Source organism: Cupressus sempervirens, chromosome 2 (assembly GCF_028749045.1).
Source record: "Cupressus sempervirens isolate cs-2001-9-10 chromosome 2, ASM2874904v1, whole genome shotgun sequence".
NCBI classification, from domain to species: Eukaryota; Viridiplantae; Streptophyta; class Pinopsida; order Cupressales; family Cupressaceae; genus Cupressus; species Cupressus sempervirens.
The window spans coordinates 323,657,757-323,677,361 of record NC_143119.1 but is presented as its reverse complement, the minus strand read 5'-3'; the positions used below and the strand labels follow the sequence as shown (position 1 = coordinate 323,677,361).

General features: G+C 35.2%; 1 protein-coding gene across 1 annotated transcript in view; it reads right to left on the bottom strand.

Moving 5' to 3' along the window:
* The window catches only part of U1A (spliceosomal protein U1A), a 195,090-nt gene that overhangs the window by 120,235 nt on the left and 55,250 nt on the right, over positions 1–19,605 (bottom strand). The gene's annotated exons all lie outside the window — the stretch shown is intronic.

Sequence of the window (19,605 nt, the reverse complement as noted above, 5' to 3'; positions counted from 1 at the left end):
TTAACCATACCATATGTCCATTAGACTTTCATTTTGTGTACTAAATGACTGAGATATCTGACATTCTACATTGTATATACTAATATCACAACTGACTGTCATAACGATAAGAGATCATATGGATGAATTATTGACATCAATGACAACAATCAAAGACTAAATACCAAGGGTTCAACAACCTTTTCTTCTCTCCGCCTAAAATAGATATCAGCAATTAATTGTTTGACAAAATGGATTGAATCATAAACTACATGCCTTTTGCCTTTGGGTGAGCAGCACTTTTGATAAATGCACTTGATGGAGACACACTAAGGTTTCCTCAACACTTGGTTAGTGCATATCATGTTATCACATCGCCAAGAGGCCACATTTCTTTGTGATATCTTGGTCAAAGAAGTAGGATGAATTTCACCATTGTACTCGAATGCTTGTAATCTCCCAATTGCATTCTCTATTTTACGCACACCATGTAACCATTGCATTCTATTTAATGCACTTCATGGGCATTCTATCAAACAGTTTAGGTACCCGGTCTATGTTTGCATATATGCCTACACAAATATTTGATGGAAGTTTACAAGGGCTTCACAGTGAATAATTCCAGGAAGCACATTCTATTAAATAATTCCAATGAATTGTTTTAAACACCTACTCATGCTGACAGTGCGCCTTTCTTTTGCAATTCGAAGGTGATTATGCAGCATTGGACACTTTCTATCTTTTTAACATTTGCAACTAGGCTCTGATACCACATTGAAGAAAAAGGATCACTGCATATGTGTATGCATGACAATTCAATATTAATAAATACTAAAAATTGATTTGTAATTTTGAATCTGATAAGTGTAGTCGTCAAACTCCAACGGGCACAACATATATTGATTTTCATCCCTTTCTTTGGGATCGGATCTGCATTATTAAGGATATGAATAGACATATCCATGAGCGGACATGTCTCCACAAGGTGAAGACATGTCCGCTCATGGGTATGTCTCATGAAAAGGTGCCTCTTCCTGCCATATCTCTAATCGAGTTTCAACCCTTCACAACTACAAATGATATACTTAATAATAGTATTTTATATATATATATATATATATATCACGTAATATTAAATATAATATATATATAGAATTTATCCGATTGAAGCTACAAAGCATCAACATACTCTTATACCATGTTGATTAATGGAGACTGTATGTGATAGATAATGATTTAGAGAGGAAGATTTACTCTTCCTTTATACTTATCAGAGATGCCCCTTCACCAAGGTTATATTTTAATATAATAATTATATTATATTATTATAAGCTTATATTATATAACTATATTATGTTATTCTATGTAATAACCCCAATAGGTTATAACTTCTTCAAACACCAAAAAATCTTTATACTTCAGTTGTTTGACATTTCGTCAAACACTTTGCAAGCAAGCTCTGATACCACTGTAATAACCCTCCTCAAATCTGCCCTCAAAAATGCTGATGAAAGCTCAAGGAATTTCATCAAACAATTCACATGCAAGGGACATATGACTGATATAGTATTTCACCTAGCTTCAAATGACCTTTTTACAATTTGCATCAATGAAAATCTTGTGCTAGAAGACTACAATGGACTACACAAATGACCTAACATGAGTGTGCTACTAATTTTGACAATATTCAGTGCATATATATGATCTAAGCATGAGAAATGAACACCTACAGCCAACTGGCATTTTTACAAACAGTTGGTATGCAAACTAACTAGCTGATAAATAATGATATTAAATTGCTTAAATGACACCAGCAACTATTATCTTCTTAATTGCAATGAAAATTACAATGCTCATGAAATATGGCCAAGACTTTGGCATTTACATGGATTACAAAATGATAATGCTGGTATAATGCACACTTACAGCTGAAAGCTTATAACACCCTAAAAACAATACTAACAAAGAACCTGGTTGTAGATGGCTGAAATAATTTCCTTCTATGCTGCCCCTTCTACTTTGCTTTTTTCAAACTGCTTTTTCGACCTACTTTTTTCGTACCCTCTTTTTCAGCCTGCTTTTTCGGTTCCGCTTTTTGAACTGCTTTTACGGATTGCTTTTTCCGCCTGCTTTTTCGGTTCCGCTTTTTTCAGGCTGCTTTTTCGTATCTGCTTTTTTCAGACTGCTACCATATTGAATCTCAAGACCATATCTTTCAATGGCGTCAAGATTTCCAGCTTGAAGGGATTTCGTCCTTCAAACTATTGAGATATAATCTCTAGAAAATTCTCCAATTTCTTTGATATTTCCAAGCCTGAATAAATGAGAGCTATCCTCTTTCTTTTAATCCCTTCCTCACTTGCTCCATGCTTCCGTCTTGCCAATGTGGGATAATACATGAGTTTTAATATTACTTCTTTTTTCCTTTTACAAAGTCCATGTATGTACTCAAAAGGGGAACACTTGATTTTTTATAAAGTGACTATAAAATATTTTATAATTCAAGTCACTTTATTAAATTAATTAAATATAAAGTTACCTTTTAATATTTATTTATTTGATAACTTTATAAATAATTAACTTAATACCACTTATTTATTTAATTAAAATAATTAATTAGTCATCCTCATAAAATATTCATTATTTTGGACAACCTAATTAATTAAATTAATTAAATCAAATTGCCTCCAAAATGGGGACATGACATTCTAATAATTATTTCTTATAGTTAATTATATAATTAATATATAATTCTATTATCACACTATATAATATAATATAATTCTATTACCAAACTATTTAATATAATAATAATTATCACTTTAAATATCATATAATTTTAGTATCACAATAAATAATATAAAAATTATATTATTAATATAACTATTAAATCGTAATAATAATAAAATATTTGATCGGTAAAAGGCAAATGCCCATATATCATATAGCTCAGGAAAAATAACAAAGTTTTATCCCATTCAACTGCAAGCACCGGGGAAAAAAGAACAAAGTCAAGAAAACCCTCAGTATGGCTCAGGAAGTAAATTTTGTATACTACTTACAATTGCCCTTATTAGGGACTTTAGAAGGGCATTCCCCCCTTTACATAATTTCGGGGGTATCCCTCCTTAATATTCAAGCTAAATTCTGGATTATCTTCACTTTTGTTTCCTTCCTCTTTACTGCTTGATTTCTTGCTTTGTTGTTTATGGCAATCTTCGTATACTTTCTCTGCAAGGTTTGTTAATCATAAAGAACAAGTTATAAACCACCTCATTGTTGTTTGTTTAGATAAATAAATCATTTGTTGTGCTTGTAGGAGCTTCATGAGTTAAATTTATGGTCTTTGTTTTAGTTGCCTTAATGCGTATATTCTTATTTGGAGGAAAGTTGTTTGAGGACTAGTATGAGGTACATTGGATAATTCAGTCTAATTTCCAATTTTCTGAAGTGTCTAATGCTTGAATTATTTAAGACATGGGGGTTATGGTTTGAAATCGCCTAAGGTTTTAAGTTCCTATATATTATTTTTTATGATTTCCTTTCCTTCCCTCTTCGAGTATAGTATAAGTTGCTCCTCGATGTTTGTCATATGAGTTTTGCTTTTAAGATTTTGAGGGCACAGGTTTTAGTTAGCCATTAGTTTGATATCTATTCTATTATTGCCATTTATCACTGATCTCTGCCTAGTTGAGTAGGCTTTGCATTTGTCATCATGATTTCCTTTGTTTATTATTACATTGTTGTTAGTTCTGACTTTTTTATGTTTCTTATTTATAACAGTTAGCATATTCTCTTAATGCAATTTTTAGGCGTAATGAAACTAAATTTTGGCTTAGTCCATACTAAGAATTAATTAGAGTTCCTCTACAATTTTCAAGATTCATACTACATTATTGATATAACTAAAACTAGACTAATAGATTGGAATGGAATTTGACCTAATTATAAAAAATCATCAATATATGTATCATTAATGCTCATTGTTTAAGTTTTGATGTGAATAGATCTAGGTGCCCTCAATCTCAAAGAGTATGTCTAGGAGTCAAACCAAATACACTATTATTCCACCATCTCCTTATCTTTATTATTATATGTGAACTGCATTCTCATTCTATGGTGTTTCTATTATTTTTTCTTTAAACAATTCTCAAGAATTTTGTACGATCATTTCGTAAAGTTTGACTGAATCCATCATTTCCTAGGTTACTTAGCCGATTGAAATCCTAGTACGACTTAAGAGCTTAGACTAAGATTGACTATGGACAGGAGAGAATAATTAGTACGCAAGGTAGAGACCAGACCACTAAACCTATGTTGAGGGTAGGAAAGATAGGGAAAACCAAACCGAAAAAACCAAAAAACATACAAACAAATTAATAGAATAATCTAATAACCATATACAAACATAAACAGGCCAAAACAATATACAAAGCCAAATAATGATCAGAAGAGGAAGTCATTCCTCCTCACGCTTCCTAAAGACCATGATAAGGTCATCCAAATCCTCTATATTTTTCCACAGACGTCTTGGAGCAAGAACACACGCTGTCTTTTCCTTACAAGATTTATTCATGTTAGGAAGACAGAAATCAAGTTTGGATAAATCATCAAAGCCCTAGTTGATGATAATACCCCTCCAGCTAAGTAGGAAAGTGATGTTGGCAACCATTCTTAGCCATTACTAGTTGAATAAGTACTAGTTCTTAATGAAGAGAATAGGGTGGCAAAGCACATTGGCTTGAGCTAGACTACCCGGGGGATAAGACATAGAAATTTCAAGAAAAGGGATCTCCATGTTAGGGTCAATGCTCAGAACTGCCTCCTCAATGCCTCCTAGTCATGACAGGTCGAAAACATTAAAACACAGACGAATTATACCCCATAAATTAACCTCAGCGCTAACATGACATGCAATGAAGGATCCGATGATGGAGCTATTTGTCCACCAGGTAAAATCATACGCAAAAGTTTGTTCCCCTAGCACCCTACTCACAGCTACCCTGGACATGTCGTCAATTGGGTTAAGAATCCCGTTCCACCTTTTAGGTTTGACATTGCCCATGAAAGCCATAGTTCTAATTCAAATGCATGATAAAGGAAAATGGCAAGCTCCATAGTGTCCAAATCAAAACAGGGCAAATAGACGAAAAAGAAAAGCTAGAATGGCAAGTTTGCCAAGCGGGAAATTGGTTAAATAAAGGGTAGCAATTTTAGGATTGGTTTGGAAAGTTCTGGAATATCGACAATTTCCATTGGAAGAGAGTGCCAAGTTTGATTAATGATGGCTTCCCAACTTTAGAAGCAGGTGTAACCGTAATGATCAAGGCTAAGGGGAGAAGTTAATGAAACGAAGTCTTGAAGTCACAAGGTTTTAGGTTTGCATGTGAATCAGGACAATATTGATATGATAAAGGCAAATGGCAAGCTCCATAGTGTCCAAATCAAAACAAGGCAAATAAACGAAAAAAGAAAAGGTAGAATGGCAAGTTTGCCAAGCGGGAAACCGATTAAATAAAGGGTAGCAATTTTAGGATGGGTTTGGGAAGTTCTGGAATATCAACAATTTCCATCGGAAGAGAGTGCCAAGTTTGATTACTGATGGCTTCCCAACTTTAGAAGCAGGTGTAAGAGTAATGATCAAGGCTAAGGGGAGAAGTTAATGAAACGAAGTCTTGAAATCACAAGGTTTTAAGTTTGCATGTGAATCAAGCCAATATTGATATGATTTGTCAAGGTTTATGTGCTGGCTGCATTACTATTCTGAGGGCTTAGTAATCTTTGCTAGTAATGATGAATGCTTCGAACTTAAATATAAGCTAAAGTTGAGAAATATATTATTGTAGTTATGTTTGCCTCCTATAAACCCTATTCTAAGAATCTAGAAAGTTTTAGACTCTATAGTTCCAATGTGCCAGATTGCCTTACCTCATTGTTGAAGACTGTGTTATCAGACGATCTTGCCAATCCATGTATTTTAGTGGTCTAGTTTTGATGAAGTTAAGATATATTTGTTTCTCTTCTAGGGAGAGGGTCAAATTTTCTATGCTCTTCCATTCCCAATATTCGCTTTTGTTTTCCATATAATTGTTTACTTTCTTCCCCCATATGTTTGAAAGCTTTGTAATGATATTCATTTGGATTTGATGACTAGATAGGGGTGGGGGGCGGGCGGGGAAGCCATCCTAGGAGTCTTCCCAAAAGTGAGCTTCTTCTCCATTCCTTACATCCCATGTTAGATTCTTACTAATGAGGGGTTTACATTGCATCATAAAGTTCCATAACTGCAATCCTTTTGGGGGATTTTGACTCTAAAAAGGGATGTGGGATTGTCTTGAGGAGATATTTATGATATAAAATTTTGGCCCATTTTCTATCGTGTTCTTGGTACATTCTCCAAACCATTTTTGCGCCCGAGGCTTCATTTTTGCCAGTTTAGGTTTTTAATTCCTAATCTTCCTAGTGCCTTGGGTTTACAAATATTGTCCCATTTAATGACTGCTTGTTTCTTCTTGTCTTCTAGACCACTCCAAAAGAAGCTTCTCATTTTCTTGTCTATTTTCTTTTTGGTTCCTTTAGGCAGCAGAAGACATGACATTTGATATATTGGGATTGAGGATAGGACAACTTTTATTTTAGTTGTTCTTCCTACTTTTGATAACCATCTTCCTTTCCAATTTTCCATTTTGTTGTCTAGTTTCTCAAGAGTTTGTTCCCATATGTTTGTTCTTTTAGTAGAATCATTCAGAGGGATGCCAATATATTTGCATGGGAATAAGCCTTTTTTATATCCCATATAATTGCAGATTCTAGCCGCAATATTTGGTATTGTATTGAGAAAGAAAATTTCTGACTTACTAGCGTTTACAAGTTGGCCTAAGGCATACATATAAGTTTTGATTAATAGTTTGGTGTTACATGCTATCTCAATTAAGCTCTCACCTGACAAAATGGTATCGTCTGCAAATTGTTCATGGGTGATGTTAGTTATTCCCTCAACTACTTTAACTCCTTTTATTTTCCTTTCCTCCTACAATTTTTTGATTAATCTACCAAATGCTTCCACCATGATGATAAAAAGAAATGGGGATATGGGATCGCCTTTTGGGGTTCCATTAATAAGGATAGAGATTTTTGGTGTGCAGATACAGTTGAAAAACAAGTTTATCCATTGGTGTGAAAAACCAAAAGCTTCAAGTGTCTTACATAGGAATCTCTAGTCAACTTTGTTGTATGCTTTCTAAATGCATAATTTCATCAACATACAGGCATCTTTTCTAAGTTGAGCTGAGTGGATCGTTTCTTGGATAATGGTAATTCCATCCAATATTGATCTTCCGGGGACGAATCCAATCTATACTTTTGAGATGATTTTTTATAAGATTGTTTTAAATCTGTTTGCTAGGGATTTTGAGAGGATTTTATTTATGGCATTGCAGAGAGCTATTGGTCTACCGTCCCTTGGTTCAACATTGATTTCTTTTTTTAGGTATTAGCGTGAGAAAGGTGTTGTGGATTTCAGCTAGGATCAAACCTAAGTTTCAAGTGGATTCAATTTCTTTCCATAGATCAGATCCTAGAATGGGCCAGCATCTGTGAAAGAAGAAGGCTTGGAATCCATCCAATCCAGGGGATTTATCAGGATTAATGCTGAAAAGGGTCATTCTGACTTCTTCTAAATATAGGAGTTTGTTGTCCTCATTGGTTAATAATTTTGGAATAGACTGTAACATGGTGTTTTTGGCTGTTAAGTTTGAATGTTCATAGTTGTTGAGAGCATAGTTGGAAAACTCGCCAAAGCCAAAAACTTGCCAAGGTTTGAAAAATAAATTTGCGGAAAACTCAGCCAGTTTTCAACAAAAACTCGGCATCTTAAAAAATTGCTTAAACTTTAATTAGAAATCATTCTTTTGCATAATTCAATGAGAAGATACATCCAAAGAGTCAATAAATGAGAACACAAAACAAACAACCCTAGTGTAGATATATTTAAACACAAAGTGGTACAAAATCACATTCTCTTGAGGAAGACTCATGGCAACCAAATACATCATTCCAATTACATCTTCCTCTTCTCAGTTCTAATAAAAACCAAGGGAGAGGTAGAACTAGAGTGTCTAATCTTAGAAGTCTACATTGGCCATGATTGTCTTCTTGCTCCATATGTCTAACTCAGCATGTGGCTTGTCCTCAAACCTAGATATAGCTCTGCCTCTAGCCTCTCCTGACACTATAAGTGACTACTCATTCAAGTCAATGTCATCCAACATGAAACCAAATCCACCCCCTCCTCAGCCCGCCTCTTCAAATCATTTATGTTATCCTCTTTGAAAACTCTACTCCAAACCCACTACAAATGTGCTTCAAACCCGCCTCAAGTCCACTTCAAATTGATCAAAATCAATTTGCAAGTGTTTGGAAGACTTTCCCCCTCTCAGCAAAATACAAGTGAAGAAATGATAAATGAAAATGATTTGGGTCATTTTTTGTCTTTTAACTGTTGTTATAAAACTATGACTGAGGCAAGTACTCGACAAGTTCTTGCCAAAAATTCTGCAACTTTTTGGCCCCAATAAAAGTCATAATTACTCGCAAAGCCAGAAACTTAGTCAGCTTTTGCAACTCGGAGAGCACTCTGCCAATAGTCCATCTATGGTTGAGAGTGTTTATGAAATATTTGACAAAAACTTCTACTATTTGCATGGGGTCTTCTATTGCTGATCCCAGCTCAGTTTTGACTCTAGTAATTCTGCTAATATTTATGTTATTAAGGGTGTTGATGTGAAAGAATTGTGTGTTTTTGTCACCTTCTGTTAACCACTTTTCTCTTGATTTTTGTTTCCAGTATAACTCTTCTTTTAAAAGGATAAGTTCTTGTTTTGTTAGTAGCTCCTTTTCCTTTTGGTATCTTTCATTGTTTAAGCCAGATCTTATAATTTCCTTGCTTAGTTTTCTAATTCTTCTTCATTATCCAATTTGTCTTGAAAAATATTTTTGTAGTGTGTTTTGTTCCATTTGAGGATTTTTCCTTTTAAGGCTTTAAGTTTAGATACAAAGCAAAACATTTTGGATCCTTCAAAAACACTTTCTTCCCACCATAATTTAATGTTTTCCATGAAAGTCTTATCTAGGAACCACATCTTTTCACACTAAAAGGGATTTCTTGATGGTTTAATTTGTTCTTAAGTTTCCAGTTGTACTGGAAAATGTTTTGATCCTGCATGTGGGAGGATCGAATATTGGAGTGTTACATTCAAGTTGCTTAAGCCTCCTTTAAACATAAATCTGTCCAATCGCTCAGCAATGTAGGTGAAATCTTGCCCTCTATTGTTCCTTGTGTATATCCCATTTGTTGTCGGGATATCAATTAGGTTCTCATTATCGAACCATTCTTTGAAGTCTTTCATGGATTGGGTAATTGACTACATACCTCCAAATTTTTCTTCCAAATTTAAGATTGCATTAAAGTCCCCTCCAACACATATGTTACTCTCCTGGAAATTCCTCATGAAATTATTGATTTCTTCCCACCTCGATTTTTTCTGCTGTTGGGGTGGGGCCATAGACATTAATTATTATTATCTAAATGCTATTTTTGAAGTTTAGAACTCTGCCTCCCATCCATCTCTTGGTTGCTAAGATTCTTTGGCAATCTAATTTCCTTGGGTCCCATACTATTTCAATTCCTCATAATCCTCCTGTTGATTCTACCAGATCGGTTTTCCAAATTCTTACGGATTTACTCAGCGTTCTACCTTCCTCTTTGCTTAATTTTGTTTCTTGGATTAGTATTAATTCAGAGTTGAATAGGTTAAGGTTGCGCTTAAAAAGGCACTTCTTGTTAGGGGCATTGATGCCCCTGACATTCCATGTCGTTATTTCCATTGTTGGCTAGGAAGGTTCTTCCCCTTCCCTGCATTTAGTATATCCTCAATTTTGCTTTCATTTCTATCTTTGGTTGTTTCTGCTATTGATTTCCTGCCTCTTTTTCTGTGCTTTTTCCCACAATTGGGATTACCCAAACCATCTTTGTTTTCTTCAACACCCAACTTCTCTAGGAATTCAAATTCTTCTAATGTTTTTTCCTACCTTTCTATGCTTCGGTTGATGAGGAAGGGGTCTTCTACTTCTTCTAAAAGTTCAATTATAATCTGCCCACTTAACTTTTCCTCTTCTTCTCCCTACATTTAAATGGGCAATTCTTTATTATCCGAACCATTAACAATGTACTCTTTCAGTCCAAACCCTTCCCAACTTATCGTGTCCTTATCTTTGCTGCCTTGTAATTTGAAAATGAAGGTTTCTGTTTCTAGTGGTATGAGTAGCTTAGGCAAAGATGTTTCTTGATCTTCCGCTGGTGCAAATGGGTTGCTTCCACTCTCTAATGTCTGCCAAAATTTATTTTTGTGAATGCTTCTGGGGTTATCTTGTAAGCTCTCTTTAGCTTTCTGTGGTGTTTTTTGTGTAGCTGATTCATCTACATGAGTCATTGCTTATTGGATCCATAAATTGTTTCCTAACTAACAGTTACTATTCCTTCTTGGGGTTTTGGACTCTTGTCACTGTCAATGTAGTAATGTCTAGTGTTTGTTGTTCTTGAAGTTTCCTTTTCATTGTCTGCATTTAAATTATCTTTACTTAATTTCTTGAGTTCTTCATTTAGTGCTGGGAGTTCTAGGTTATACAATTTTTGCAAGTCTTTTATTCTCCTAAATCATGTCTCTTCCTTTCTCTTGAATTATGTTCTACATGTTCTGACTATTTCGAGGAGATTGATAAACATTTTTTAGGCTCGATCTATTCTCTATTAATTCCTTCTCGTTTCTATTTGAGGGGTTCGGAGATTTCTTACTATTTTCTTGATGGAAAGTGTGTGCTTTTTCCCATAACTCAAGTTGATCCATGATATCATTATGAATCAAGATAAACTCATTTATCAATTGATTGTATGTTTTCAGGTTTTCTTTTATATCTTCAATTGAGATGTTTTGTTCTACACATTTTTCACAAATTTGGATCTTTTTTATTTCCTCCTCATGCTTAGAACCTCGAAGCCTGAGGCACTCCTCCAGCTTTTGATTATTGATTTCTTCCTTACTGATTTCATTGACTATTGATCCTCTTTCTAGGATTGGTTCGCTTGGGAGCTTCTTGTTGTTGTCTAAATCCCTTTTTTCCTCTCTGACTTGACTTTGTTCTTCTTCTATGAGTTTTCCCTCTTGGCAAATCATACCCTGTATTTTAGTCTCCTTTCTACTAAGTTGTTCCAAGTGTTGTCCTTCTTCTATGGGTACTTTTGAAGGGGCCTCATTGTTTGTTTCAATATGATTTATTATTAGGTTTCCAAGGTTGGAGTTTCTTTTTATTGGTATTAGCTTGGAATGGCTGTGGTTTATTAACGAAAGTTATATCTTTGATTTGGCCTTCAAATTTTTCATATTGAAGATCATAGATTGATATGTTTGTCATAATTCTAATTGATTCATTCTCTTCATTTTCAGGATTTAAGTTAACTAGAATTTTGCTTAAGCTATAGTTCTTTTTATCCACCTCTATCCCTATGAGATTTCCAGTGTTGAACCTTGCCTACCAAGGTATGGGAGTGGAGTATTTCCATGGGAATGTCTTTGACCATTAACCATTTCCGAAATTTGAGATGTTGAATTCAGGCCTCAGAGAAGTTTGGTTACCTATTAAATCATAATAATTATATTATCACAACCTTTATGTTATCTATGTCGGTCTAAAGAAATCAAGCCATAGCTACAATAACATTAACACATGCAACCCCCAAGTTGCTAAATTTGAATTAGATTTTGGCAACTACATTTAATTCTCTTCCAATTTGCTACTCCGAATAGGTTTTCTAACGAAGACTGCTACTAGTCTTTGAGTTTCTAATACTCTCTAAATGATACTATTCTGAGCATTTTAGCTTCATCCTGAAGCTTTTCATCATAGGTGTGTGGCTGAATGGGTTGGAATTTAAATACTTTAGCAACTAAATATTTTTAACATTTAAATTAAATATTAGCAGTGAATTTCACTACTCAATTTCCAAAATATATCATTTATTTTCTAATTTTCATCATGACTTGGATTTATTTATTAATTTAACAAATTTTAAAATTTATTATTCTAAATTTCTTGACATAAATCCGAATTTCATATTAGCATATAACCTTGTATTATTCGTCGTCACAAAATTTCACAACATTTTTGCTTATTTGAATTATTTCCAACTTATCAAACCATAACCTTTAAACCAATTTAAATATCGTTATTCCCATCTTCATCATTAGACCCACCACTTCGAGCACACACTTCTCATTTTTTAAATCTCTCTCTCTAATAAAGGTTCCTAAAATTTGAAGAGACTCAGTGAACTTTGCATAGGAGTGAACCATGGCGTGATCCTGAGTGACCAATCCATGGTGCCAACAGTCATAGGCAACCCCGTCTAAATAAAAGACCGCAAACTGAATAGCGTCACGCTTAGGCATGGGCCTCACAGATAGATATATGTCCAACTTGTGCACCCAAGCTCGTGCACTCATACCACTAGTACCATCATATGTAGCCAATGTGATCTTCCCAATAGCTCTACTGAGGTCATTGTTCTGTTGTGGCCTATGGCCCCTGTCTCCTCTAAACCTGGCAGCATCTCTTCGTTGTGCACAATACCGGGGAAGAGGAAAAGCATCCCTAACCTCCGGAGGTAGGGCTATCCACTCATCTATGGCTGTCATACCTGAATCCTAGAATCCCACATCGGGTGGCTCTACCTATGTCAGCTACTCACTTGGTACAAACCACGGTCTATCCCTAACTAGTGTACAAGGGTCTATCTTTCTGTTGCAATGAAGAGAGCTACCAATAGATGTGTGGGATCTATGACTATGCTAACTTCCTACGACTAAAATTGATATGCTCTGCCCCTGTCTCTCATGCCTGCCTCCATGTCTATCCAACTCCATCCGTTCCAAGGTACCCTGTAACCTTTCCAAGGTCTAAACTATCCTAGGCTGTGTAGTGATGAGAGTTCGCATCATCTCCCTCTCTTCCTCCTCCATTTGGTTCTGTCTGGTACCTCTTTGTTCATCTGCCATAATAGTGTCTTGTTCAATTCCAAACCCTTGCTTGAGTTGAGCTCTCTTGTGTGTGTAAAATGTTTATCATAGCTCTACCCAGATGCATAGAAGTGTCAATAAAATTCACAGGATCATAAGATCAAAGCTCTAATATCACTAAAAGATTCTCAATCATGATGACCTTGGAAATTGATATTTGTTTCAAATTCGAGACTTTGACCAGAATTTTGTACCTTTGAATAGACTTTATAGAACTTCGATTTCTTTTTGGTTTGTTCCTCGTTTTCAATTTTTTAGGTGTTTTAGAATATATATGCAAGTAAATAACAAATAACTTCGAACTAAGAGAGTAGCATTCATATATTGAAAACACTTAACAATCTGGCAATGATTCAAATCGTACCAGGCATAATATTTGGATTTTTGCAATCAAAGAAATAAACATATTAAATGGATTTGCTGCTGTCTAGAATGAACCTAATGCTAGCTTTAGAGGGTTTTACAATCACAAAGATGGAGAGCTTGCTGCCATAAACCCTTGTATCATCTCCAAACTGGAAAACGCGGCTGCTAATAAGGAATGGCGCCCGCAATACAAGCCCGAGCTACCCCTGGAAGAAATGCCCAAGCTGGAATAGGGTGGCTGCCTAGCTGAATGCAATGTTTCCTTTTGATAAATGGTGTTATGAAGAATGTCTATCCTTGCCACAAAGAATAGTACCTTCCAACTCCAATACTAAATCACTAAATCCTTATCGAGGTTTGTGTTCCAACACTCCAAACTTAGGGATTTCGTCCCAAGCCTCTGAATCGCTCCACTAGAGCAATTTCCAATTTCAATAGTTTCAAATGTCAAAAGATACTCCACAATTAGGTCTTGATCTCCTTATAACTCCTCCCAAGTGCAAATCAAACCCTAAATGAGAATTACACTTTGCACTTTATAATAAAATAACATTTTCCCAAATAAAGGCATCCTATCTATAGGAAAAACATTAGTTTATTAAAATGTCATAACTCAAAGTGCCAAAATGTCTCCGGATAGTGAAAATAGTTTATAATAATTCAAGACCTTTTCAACGAGCTTTAAAACAAGGGCACCTCTGACCAAACGAAGCCATATTCTCCTTATTACTCTGAAATGGCTATATAAATAGCCTTATTATAAATTATTTAAATGCTAGCTTAGGAAATATTAAATATATTAAAATATTCCCCATTTTGCCTCTAAAAGCCCAAACCAACGAAATAAACGTGAAACTGACCATGTCACCTATCTGTGACTGATACGGGCGAGATGGGTCAACTAGCAATCCCATATAATCTAGGGATGCTCCTAGAAACTAGGGAATACACTCTGTCATCCTGAAACTGAAACCATGGAATGGTCACGTGGAACCTCACATCTGGAAACTGCCACATCCTCCCAAAATGACGGTATACCCCTAAAATCAAGGAACTACACTCAATTGGCTCCCAACTGCCTGTAAAGTCGAGCCCAATCACTAAATATCCTGTACGAGTCTCTATCCACAACTACAAGCCTACGAGACCCCCATGATAGGCTATTTCACATAACTCTACTGGTCAGACTAAAGAGGGGACATGACAATGTTAATACTAGGAAACACTGAGAGGGGGTGAATCAGTGTTACTAAAACTTTAAACAATTTCACCACTAATCTGCTTAGTATGAAACATGCAAATGAAATAACTAAGTTATAACAAAGTAATTCAAACATCAACACATGAAACAGTTGACACAAGTATTTTTTAGGAAAAGCCTTGTTTAGAGGGAAAAACCACAATTGGAATTGTCACTACAAATCTTCACAACTATAGTAATCAAGTTGCCCTATTAGGAGCTTTATACATCCACCCAGTTAGGGTTCACCCGGTTAAAAGTGTTAAGCCTTGTTAGAAGCTTTACAATAAAGATTGATTAGACCTACCCAATTAAAGGATTTAGAACTCCTAAGAGTCACTTGGTTAAAGGATTTGCTTCTTCAAACCTGTTAGGATCTTGCACATTCTTGTTTAGAGCAACCTTGTTAAAGTATTTAGCTTGTCAACCTGTTAGAATCAACAAGTGTAGCTTGATTTGAATATTACACCTATTGCATGACATATTCTTTATGCTCCTAATCAATTCTATGCTTTAAAAGCATTGTACTGCAATTATACTTCGCATCGTAACACCTCATCTCTCATCACACAACGATCCATTACTACTTTTATATTGTTCTTGGAGGTGGTGGAAAAACAATAAACATGTTCCCATAGGTCGGCCTCAAAATCATCTCAAATCTTAAGAGGAAAAATTAATACCTTGGGTTTAACCATGGAGGAAACTCCGTAGTTAAGCACGCTCAGGCTGTAGTAGTACTGGGATGGGTGACCTCTCGGGAAGTCCCAGTGCTTCACCCCTGTGAGCATCACCTAGATCCAATGAGTGCTAAGTGTTCCATTCATTCTCATGAGAGATGGATTCATGTTGAATCGCTACTCATGAAACATGGGCCAATGAGTTTGACTCAAAATAACATAACTAAATCATGATAGCAATATCACAATTTGACTTGCTATGGAAATTACCTCCTACTTATCAATGCTTAACCAGCTTAATTGTTCAAAACATTTGTAACTTGCGAACATTTGGGCCTTTCGAAAAGATTTTGAAAATTTTGCGAGATTCTTTGGATAGTGCCCATTTTTCTCAAAAGGATTCTTAACTCGACACTTTGTCAACGTCACCACTCTAGTTCAAGAAATGTTACAAAATAGCAACTTGGGAAGTTCAATGGTTCCAAATGAGTCCACTAGGGATCAAGTCTTGTTGAGTGTAAGGCTTTGACATCATAAGCGATGAGGTCCAGATCCTGCCCCAAGCGAATTTGGAAAAATGGATACCCCTCAGTCCTTGGCTCCTAGCCGAAGAGGTCAGCCTATAGGCTTGAGCTCCCAAATAGAGCGCCAAAATTTTCAAGGTGGCCCTCAATAGGTAGGTTTATTCACAAGCTTCATGCCTCTATTGGCCAGCCATGCTCGTTGGTCTAAACCTTTGTCCAAAAAAGGCAAGGAACCCATCTTCATACACCAATTCTCAATAAGTAAACTAGAAAGCTTACGCAACTAACACTAGAGTCTTTGAGAAAGCAAAGCCAATAAAAGGCTATGTGAAACAAAAAGGAACGAGGTTAGATTCTAAGTTACCGATTCTGGTTCTGATGTTGATGCGGGCGCAGTTTTCTAATGCACGAATGCGTGATTTTTATTTTTTTTGGAAATTTTGGATGTGTTTGGGTGCGCATATATATATATATATATATATATATATATATATATATATATATATATATATATATATATATATATATATATATATATAAACCATTCCATAATAACAGAGCCTGCTCAAACTGATGGTTTGGAAATTGTCTACAATTTTAAGTTGTAACTGCCGATGGCAATCTATTGTTTGAAATTTCCTATGACTCTTTTTTTCATGTGTTAACAGTATAAAATATACTAAAAATGGCAAATAAAACCAAATACGAATTGGTCAACTAAAAGTAGGAAGATTGCTCTTAAAAAGTGAGACGAGAGAAACTGTGATAATATGGCAGGAGCTCACAAATGGTAAAAGCTCTTAACTGTTACAACAGAGCACTAGTGCAGCACCCAAAAGCACCGGCGCATCCAAAAGCATCAGAACCTACACCTGGGCATTTCTTAGACACATCGGTAGCTTAGGTTAGATTTCCAATAGGGGATGGCTGAAAAGGTTACAATAATATGCAGACAAAAAATGCAAGTTCAGGCAACCAAAATGCACCTAAATCGTATCTAAAAATGTGAGCACGTTCATGATTCTTAAGATAGCCATCGCGCATAGGAGAAAACTAAAACAAACATCACACAACTCAAACAACAACTCACCTTGGAACTCGGAGGTTGTGCAAGAAAAGAAAACTGTCCAAAAAATGTTCAACATGTGAGTTGCAAACCTTGCAAAAGCTCTACCAACCCTCTAGACGCAAAAAAGCAAGCAAAACTCTTTTGTTTGCAGGTCACAAAAAACACATACATGGTGACAAAAAACAAAAACCTCCTTCAACAAACCCTTGGACACAAGCTTAGATTTGTAGCAAAAAAAACATCCCCTCAAATACTTTCTAAAAAAACTCCACAAAATTGGTAGAGATCAAATCACATTTTTCATTAATAAATGTAAAAAACGTTTTGGAAAAACATTCTAGGAAGAGGCCACAAATTTAAAAAATAAATCACCAAATCTTATAATACCCCATCAACCTGCTCTAATATAATGTTATGGTAAATCAAAGTTGTATTAAACAAAGGAGACAAAAGCTTCTTAAATAGATTTACAAAGATGATGTTTCTAAAATAAACAATTATGAACTGAAGACAAAAATAGGAACTACCTTAGACGACTAAGATGACCAAACATTACAATATTTTAATATGGTCAAGCCTTGAAAAAAATTTGTTATTTTCCTTGAAATCACTTACGCATCATGTAGCACCCTCATATTTTTCTCCAACAAAAATAGAAACTACCTTAGACAAATAAGATTACCAAACATTACAATATTTTTAATATGATCAATGCCTTGAAAAAACATTGTTCATTTTCTTGAGATCCCTTAGGCATCATGTAGCACCCTTATATTTCTCTCCTTAGAGAAAAAAATTGTTTCACCTCACAGGAATTTTTGTTTCCACTTTGTGTATTGCAGGGTATATTTCCAACTCTATTTGGTCATTTTAGCATCAAAATTCTTAAATATCACTATGTTTATTCACAAACACCAAAGACTTTTAAGCATAGTTATAACGCCCTAGGGGATGAGGGAATGTCAAGATAGGTTTCCGAGCAAGGGGACAAAGGGGCCTCAATTTGGGGACAGTAGGGGGACGATGGGGGGAGAGTGTATATACTATATACTATACATGTGGTACTTAAACTGGTAGTTATGTAATGATGTATAATAATATAAGATGTAAAGATGTAAAATACTAATTTACTAAAATTTAAATACTTGAACGTTGCATTGAACATTGAACAATAATTATTAAAATTTTGGAAGATTTCAAACTTCTATTAATAAATATTAAATAATGATAGTCATAGATATCAAAAGTATGAGTATCTCATCATAAAGATGATTACATTGAGCAACATGATATGATATTCAAAACAATGATTAGAATAATACAAAAATGTTTTTTTTTTTTCTAACTTATTTTTTGGTTGGATGGGGAACGTGCAGCCATATGCTAGAGGGGGCGAGGGACCTTTTCCCATCCCCCTGTCCCCTCAAGGAACACTGAGATGTTCCCATGTCACCCATGAGACCTCAAAACGTCCCCCTGTCTCCATTGGAATAGTAGTAGATTGGTGGCACCACCGAAGACACTAGCAATGATTTTTTTAGTGGTGAATCTTCGCCAATTGGTGATTCCATCTCTTTGAGAAATCGTAATTTGGCGAATTAAACCTACATATGGGGTCAACCACGTCACCGAGATATTAAATAATTTGGGTCCAAATCCCACGCTAATCGCTCATTATTTTACACATAATTGGTCCCAAATCCCAGTGCAATTGCCAATGTAATCTACATTTAGGACACAATTATTTTAAAATCTTCGCCAGCCTTGCCCTAATGTTTCCTTATTGGACAATGGTATTTCGCCCTTAAAATAAAATAATATTTTCCCTAGGGTTGAGCATCACCTACCATTTTACCAACGCGTCTCCAACTACCCTTGTTTGGCCAACTATTTTATATTTTGGGCTTTGGGACACATGTCCTGATTTTGGGAAGAATTACACTTTATGTTATAATGTTTAAAATTAAGGCCAAAAATAGAGTTGACGACATTGATCTATCTTACATCAACGGTCCAAATCTATTCCTTTCACCATAAGCATGATAACATGAAAAGTGATGACGACCAAGTTGGCAATAAAAAAGGACATATTATTATTGAATCTTAATGGAATTGCAAACTACAAATACACTGTATAGTGTCCAGCATGTGGGCCATGGACCACCTATGACTCTATAAATTCACCAAAAAAGTAAATAATCTCTCTGTAGCAGCCAATAGACTAGCCAACTATATTAATATTTTGCACTATATGAGACAATTAATTTGCCTCTTACATTACAAAAATGTTTGTGACCAACAAAAGAAATCGCCTACATTTATTTGCATACCAAAAAAAAATTAATTCGCCACAATTATTATTAAATTTTGATACGGAAAGGAAAGTTTCGCCAATAGAAAATAATTTTCTCCCTTGCATCGAACAAAAAAATCACCCTCGATTAGAAATTTATCCCGCACACTTCATGTTGAATTCACAAGCATTTTACATATTTTTCTTGGGAGAGGTTTCTTAAAGTTATCCCTCGACACTGGAACAACATCCCCGTCTCGGAGATGTTGGGATTTTTTGGGGGGATAAGTCACCGTGTTACACTGCTTTTAAGTGTTAAAACTT